Genomic DNA, 8,463 nt, shown 5'->3' on the forward strand with positions numbered 1-8,463 from the left:
GTCGCCGTCCCAACGGCATGCGTCGCCGCATCTCACCGTCATCGTCCACCGCCCGGACGTGAAGGCCCGTCTACTCGCCCACCCACCCCGTCTACTCGCCCGTCCGATCGCCGCCCTCCGACCCCGTCCAACGTCGCCGTCCCAACGGCGTGCATCGCCGCATCTCTCCGTCATCATCCACCGCCCGGACGTGAAGGGCCCGACGTGCCACGCCGCCTCCGCACCACTCTCCCCACCCCCCGTCACGGATCCTGCCAAACATCCGGCCGGTGGCTCGTCGTGCACGTCGCCGGCTGCTAGATTCAAGGCGGGGACAGCTGCCGTCGTCGAACGCCGGCGACGCCTACACCGCGGGGCAAGGTTTTTCATCTAAACCTAGCTGGCATGATGGATGGAAGTTAGGGCTAGTTAAGTGGCGAATCTAGGATGTAAGTGGAGGGCAGGCTTAATTTAAAGATCGCTATATTTTTTTCATGACGACATCACACAATATGCACACACCGCTGGGCAACCTCAACTAGTTGTTTCACACAACACTAAAAAGTTTTGTTTGAACCATTGCATTAAGAAAAAAATTCATGGTAGCTGTTGGGTTCATGGATTACACGTCTTTCTCTTTTTTTGCAAACCAACATGAGTTTTTGTCCTTGTTGTAATCAACACTTCAAATGTTTTGCAGTTCTGTGAGTTAGGCGTGTTGACATGGAGAAAGAATCCGCATTCGGGAGGGACGAGAATGATACTGATAAGGTGACTAAGATTGATAACGAAAATTTGAACGAAGATGATGACAGCAGCGACAATGATTCAGTCTCGTCATATGATATCTTACCTCCGGATGATTTTCATAATAATGAACATGGCGCAAATAGTGAAAACGTAAGTGGCGTATATTTTGATTTTATTTTTGAATTTGCAAAGTATGGCATGGCTAACTATATATCTTTGTGTACAAATTTGCAGGAAGATGTGGATGTTGACAATGTGCAACATAGTTGGCAGGAATCATTTGCAGATAACTTGAGCCAGGTTAGTTGATAGATGTTGTACATCGATCAATACTATGATTTAAATGATAGTAATTGACATCTATATTTTCAAATGAATGTTGTAGGAGGAGTCAGATGGTCCTAGCGTTGATCACGATGAGGGAGAGATCGATAATGAGGAGGCTCAAAGGCAGCAGAAGATGCTTGAGACACATTGGAAGGTCATGGCTATGACCTTTCGGTCGCAAGGGGATGCATACATATTCTACAACAATCACGCCAGAGAGCACGGGTTTAGCATCAGGAAACAGAAGGTGAAACGAGGTGCTTCGGGAATGATACAGTACCGGCGGTTTCTTTGCTCCAGGGCAGGGAGAAGGCAGAGCAAGTTCATAACCATGGAGGGCCGCAAGCGCAGGCTTAGACCGGAGACTCGTTGCGACTGCGGTGCACATATGGTGGTGAAGCTGGACAGAGAACGTGGCGTTTGGTTCGTCGCATCATTCGTGGATGATCACAACCACGCGATGGCTCGGCCCGACGAGGTTTGTTTTTTGTGGTCACACAGACGGATTGGAGATGGCCAGAGGGCCGAGATATTGGCGATGGAAGCGGCCGGGATAAGAAAGCATATTATAATGGACAACTTCATCAGCAGATACGGTTCGTACGATAAGTGCGGGCTTATCAGGAGGGACATTTACAATCTTTGTTGCAGAGAAAAAATGAAGCTCATTGCAAAGGGTGATGTAGAGACGGCAATTGGCATTATGAGGAGCAGGAAGGAGAAGGACCCTGAGTTTTTTTTGAGTATGTGCATGACAAGGAAGGGCAACTGAAGAGTATGTTCTGGTGCGATGCACAGTCGCGGAGGGACTATCAGGACTACGGAGATGTGGTCGTGTTTGATAGCACGTATAAGATGAACAGACACGGTATGCCGTTCGTCCCCTTTGTTGGAGTTAACAACCACCGTTGCACCACAGTGTTTGGTTGTGCCATCATTGCTGACGAGACGGAAGGGACATACGTGTGGCTACTGCAGACATTTATGAAGGCAAACTGTCAGGTGAAGCCAAAGTCAATAATCACAGACGGTGACGCTGCAATGATCCGGGCTATTCGGACTATCCTTTCAGATGTTTTCCATCGTCTTTGCTCCTGGCATATCGAGAAAAATATGCAGAGGCACCTGCATTACAAGTCACTGGATGAGTTCAGATCGCTCCTGTACTATGCCACCTCTCAAGCGAACTTTGAGCAGAGATGGAAAGCTTTCTATGATAAGTGGAAGACGGATAGAACTGAAGAGTGGCTTGACAGGATGTACAGGAAGAGGAGACTTTGGGCAGCTTCATATCTTTCCGATGGTTTTTTCCTTGGTATGCAAAGTAACCAGAGGAGTGAAAGCCTCAACTCCTGCCTTCACCACCTAGACTATGGTATGACAATTGTTGATTTGGTGGTGCATTATGAGAACTGTATAGTTCCCCTGCGTGAGAACGAGGCGTACGATGACTGCGAGGCATTCCAGAAGGAACTACCGTCGGTTACTGAATATAAGGCCCTTGAGGAGCATGCCGCCAAAGTATTCACACCTGCTAATTTCTACATCCTCCAAGATGATTTGCATAAGATGGGTCAGCTGGAGATATTTGAGACGCTCGTGGGAATTGGGCGTCAGACATTCATGGTGACATGGAAGGATAACCACAAGTTCAGGTACAATGTTGTTTATGAACCACGTAACTCAGAAGAAACTATTACATGCAGTTGTCTTAGGATGGTTCGGAAAGGGCTGCCATGCAAACACATTCTGTTTGTTCTCCATCATCTGAACTTAACTGAAATACCAAAGTGTTGTGTCCTGCATCGGTTGTCCAAACATGCGAGAGATGGGTTGCCTGTGCAGCAGAAGAGTGATATGTTTGGATGGGGTTGGTCAGGGCCATTGGAGATAGAACGGTATAGTGCAATAACCATTAAAACCGCAGAAGCTGCTCATGTTGCAGCAAATGATCCCTTCTTGTTCGACGAGTTGATGAAGTGTCTGGACAACATAATAGCGCAGAAAAAGATTTCAGAGGAGGAACTTATAGGAAGTAGAAGGTATGCTATGCTTAAGAAGGAGGCAAGTCAGGCACAACAAGTTGAGCCTGGTATTGGTGATCCTCAGAAAGTTTCGACGAAGGGTGCACCTAAGAAGGGGCGGTCGAAGGGTGGCCCCGATGTTACAAAGAATGGTAGGCCAAAAGATTTTACAGAGAAGAAAAGTGGTCCTTTGTGCAGTCTGTGTAGTCTCGCAGGTCATAACAAGGCTACATGTAGTCTGAACGAGAAGTGAGTTGCTACCTTTTTGTTTTTTTATGTTGCCAATTTGATTCTACCGACTATATTTTTCTCACCCAATTTTTTATATTTTGTTCAGGAATCGGGCGTAGAGAAGCAGCTTGGTTGGTTAGAAGAATAAAAGTGGTCGCACGAGTCATGTCTAAATAACCTATGCTATGTTTATTCGCACATGTGTGCCAGAAAACTTGATTTGTACTGTTACGTGATGATTTGTACTATTTATATATGCAGTTTCGAAATTTTGTTTATTTTTTTTGATGATTTGTACACCTGATTTGTACTTCTTATACTGTGATAAAATGCGGCCGGACGGTGCTATTTTGTATTGTGATTCCCTTTGTACTGTTATGAAATGTATGCGGCCGGCCGCTGCTTCTGTCCAAAATAGCAAGTTCGAAAAAAAATGCCCAAATACCTCTGCCGGGCCCATAGTAGCAGGCAGAACCTGCCCAAATCTAGCCCGAAGGCGACTAGGGCGTCCGGTTCAGCCCACTAATGGGCCCAGACACGGGGTCCTACGGGGCTGCGGGTACTAAGTAGAGAGGATCTCGGTGGAGGGGGCGGAGGCAGGTATTTAAGTCGGTCCTCGACGGCCCCCGCTTCCGAGGTGGGACTAAACACTGAGTTCAGCGGCGCGCGGGGGAGGGGAGTGGGCGGCCGGGGGAGGGGGTGAGTGGCGGCGTGCCTTCATTGGGCCAAACTGGGCGGACCCGAGACAACGCAAATTAGGCCTCCTCAGCCTTGCGGCGACCGCGTGCAGCGTGGGGCGCAATGGGGGCGCCATCTTTAGTACCACCTCGGAAGCCGGGGGGCGCGAGGAGCGGCTTAAATAGCTGCCTCCGCCCCCTCCACCGAGCTCCTCTCTTATCCACGCCCGCAGCCCCGTTGGACCCCATTGCCAGGCCCATTAGTGGGCTCTATCAGCCGCCCGAGTCGCCCCCTTCGGGCTTGATTTGGGTATGATCTGTTTGCTACTATGGGCCCGGCTGCGGTGGTTGGGCATTTTTTTTCTAAGTTTTTTTTGACAGAAAGCAAAGCAGCCGGCGTCCGCATTACATCACAGTACAAAATACAAAACATTATAAAAAAGCAGCAAAGCAGCCGGCGTCCGCATTACATCACAGTACAAAATACAAAACATTATAAAAAAGCAGCGCCAGGCCGGCCACGGCGGCGTAATCATCACACTATATAACAAGTTGAAAAATCATCACCCACAATGATGCAAATAAGAGTGTCACCGACAATAATGCAAATAAGAGTGACATTGAAAAATAGATATTGTAGCAAATACCGACCACGGCACATTTATTTAGTTGCGGAACATGCTAAACCATGCCACATTACAATATAGAGATGTCTTATTATGAAAATTATATCAAGTACCGACAACGGCACGTTTATTTAGTGGAGATAATAGCCAACGCCCCATCCTCCGACTCATTTCTTCTCCATGATCTTGAGGATCTTCTCTTTCACAACTTCCTTCGTGTTGCACTCTGAAAAAAGTATTTCAGCTAGAATGCGTCCCCTTGAAGCATTAACCTCATCTTGATCAAACTCAAATGTCCAATCATCTCCGTCCCAGTTTTGAACGCATTTCACCACGAAAAGACCACAAGAGACTCTGCAAGAAACCACAAGTCAATTATTGATGGATCAGACAAGTACATACTAATTCAACATTTGCAACATACCCGTCTGTTTGTGACGGCATATCGTACTCCCTTATTGGCCAGGATGATACGTCAAGATGTTCCGTTTCAATAAGAGCATTCACCTCCTTTGTATCATTTGCTATTTCTGCCCTCTGAAATAAAAATGGCAAATCCATATGAAGTACGTTTCGAACAACTATATATTGTTTTATGTAACGTTGCAAGCTTACCAGCTTAGCAATCTTTGCAAGAACTCTTTTGCTGAATTTACCAGTAGAGTTTAAAACTTGAAACTCTTTTTTCTTGTTGTGCATAAGAACTGTTATCCAATGATTTTCTTCCACATGAAAAGGAAAGTATGCCTACAACAAAGTTTATTCATGTTGGTGTACACACAGATGTACTACGAATGATCATACTAAACTGAAGTACCTTATCTTTGATGAAATACTCTTAAGTAACTCTAGACACCATTTTAGTTTGGTTTGTGAAGTGATCCATAAAATGCCTCTTAGAGTTGTTAACCTTTCCATCAGCACGAAGAATAAGCCAGTGGGACACCCAAGATGATAATATGTGACGGTCAGCACGAGGATTATGGGTCTGCATATGGTTGCAATAACTATTGATGACCTACAAAATAACATAACATCAATACGCCTATTAGATAATTTATGTAAATGACATGTACAACTTAATAAATTATTGCTAATACTTACACCGCCATGCAACCACTTTTTCGAAATGATGGCTTCAAGCATTTCAGGTGTACATGTTTCCCCACCAATTTCCGTCATGTGCACGACAGTTTTGCTGCAAAGCTTCTCCGAGTCTGCCAGTGTCCGGATATAAACCTTCGCGGCCTCTATGTGATCCTCATTAATGTAATCAGTATTAATCATAATAGCTCTTATATCAAACAGACCTAAAATAGTAAGAAACAATGAGTTAATAAAGTGTGCATGCAAGGACAGAAGTATGTTGCAAGAATAAATTACCTAACACTTACTTTTCTTTGCACGTTTACGTCCACCGTTCTGCTGGTAAGGTGAAAGACAATATTTTGACTGTTTCCTCTTGCATTTCCCATCATTCTCCTTCCCATCATTCTCCGGAGTGCCATTTTCTTTCGCATTTTTAATACGGGTGTTCAGACTATCCATACTAATCTCCTCAGATTTATCGGCGCTAGACCCGTCTGACACTTCATTCATATTCTTGGGGGTTGAAGTAATAGCCGGAAAGTCATTCGTGTCTACCGTCGCAAGAGATGGGTTGGGTGAATTAGCATTGTCCTCAATAACGAAGGGGTCTCCTTCGTCTCCTGTACCAGGTGTGTTGTGATGCACACCTTTCTCACGCGCCAATTTATTTCCGTTCCTAGTGGTGAAGGATGCGTCCACCCTGTTGTCCATATCTTCTTTTGCAGGAGTTGATTTTACATCTGTCCAATATTTTGATGATTTGTATTTTGATGGACCATACTTCCCCACCCAGTCTTCACTATGCTCCACAAACTCAATGTCATCATCAGACCCCTTGTTTGGCTTGAATACAAGACCTTTCTTCTCCAGCTTCTCCACTACTATCTGCAATGACACATCGAAAGCATTAACTACATGCATAAATTATGAATAATCCAATGTAAACTGAACATCACTCATATTACCTCCGCGCATTTTTGAGGGAGAAGTCTAATTTCTTTTTGCATATCTTTGATGCATTTCATCACTTGATCTAATGTACTATCCCTGCTCGATGAAGCTTCATCTCTATTATCTTTCTTTTTTTGGGCACGATCTTCTTGCTCTAATTCTTCCTCCGCCTTTCTTCCTGGTTGAGCAATTAATGTCTGCCTGTACTTCTCACTTATCACGTCATCAATCTGTGACAGGTAAAATCAATATAAATTTCTCAACATATAAATAGTAACATAAGTGCATGCAGTACGAAATAGTAACATATGAATAGTAACTTACCGTCCCATTACCACGGCCGTATGACGTGTCGTACGCGTCATGCTTCTTAGCCTCATCTTCTGACCAATTAAGCATCAACGGATATTCATGAGCCAATGGATCAAATGCCTCATCATCCAGTGGCTGCACTTTCTCCCAAAACAAGTACTGCATGAACATGAAGTATATTAGCAATATTTTTTCACAAACTATAGTTCGAAAGAAACAAATATAACATAAGATTTACCTGTAGGAGGGCAAGGTTTCCGATCGGCCAAGTAAATCTTGTAAGATCTGATAAGGTCTTTGTGAAGCCTTCAACGCAAACGCGTAAAGTAAACGCGTTCCAATTAAATGCTTTGATGGCCTCCACATCGTGCACTAACTTGTAATAAGCATTAGGAACTTCTTTCGTGGACTGCGGTGCAAGAACCGTGCCTAGAAGAACCAGAACAATTCTACGGAGAAAATCATCATCGTACGTGCCACTGGTAACGATGTTCTCAATCAGCTCGTCTATCATCATTTCCCCCGTATTGGAATCTAGAAAGCGACTAGGCACCTTCACCTTCGCCTTTAACCCCCCTTTTCCTAGCGCTTTCATGGCATCTTTGCCCTTGTTCTGTAGCCCGAAAATGTCAAACACATCTTCGGTGCGCAATGATATCCCACCATTTTTTGATGGCATGATGAACCTTTTTCTATCCAACGCATATGATTTAATAATGAACTTGAGCAAACATTTTCGCATGAGCACACTAGGAATCATCAGCATTTTTTCCAGACTAGTGCTTGCAAAACGCTTTTTCTGCCTAGAGTTTAGTTTCCTGACCAAGAGACACCACTTCTCAACCGAACAAAAAATATCTCCGTACTCCACCGTCGCTAGGAATAGGAGCAAAAATAATGTTAGCTACTTTATATGGGTACATGATAAACATGATGAATGCATAGTACCTCGTGCCATGGGATCAGGGCCGGCCCTGGGGACGACGGCACGGTGGCATTGGTGGCAGATGGCGTCGGTCGCAACCTGCAAATAAAATTCATAGATATATAACCTCATTCACATTACATATTTCAAGGTGCAACTTAGGGTGTGTTTGGGAAAACTACACTATAGCCAAACACTTAGGTGGTTTTGACATAACTAAGAAAAACTATGGTATCTACAGTGCATGTATCAGCCACTCATGCATGCATGTACTTACGCAGTACTTAGTGCACTAACTACACACTCTAATGATCTAGGATAAAAAATTCTAGGATCAAGGTTATCCATGATAAAGCACATGAAACATGGCGTCGGCGTTACGTGGCGACGGGGGCGACGGCGTTACGTGGCGACGGGGGCGACGGCGTCGGCCGCAGATGGCGTCGGGGTAGATCGTGTCGGGGCAGTCGCTGTCTGGTGCGTCGGCGTGAGCTGGCGTCGGTGGCAGATGGCGTCGGCGTGAGGTGGCGTCAGGGGCGGCGTCGGCCGCAGATGGCGTCGGGGGAGGCGAT

This window comes from Triticum aestivum, chromosome 5D (assembly GCF_018294505.1).
Source record: "Triticum aestivum cultivar Chinese Spring chromosome 5D, IWGSC CS RefSeq v2.1, whole genome shotgun sequence".
NCBI lineage: Eukaryota > Viridiplantae > Streptophyta > Magnoliopsida > Poales > Poaceae > Triticum > Triticum aestivum.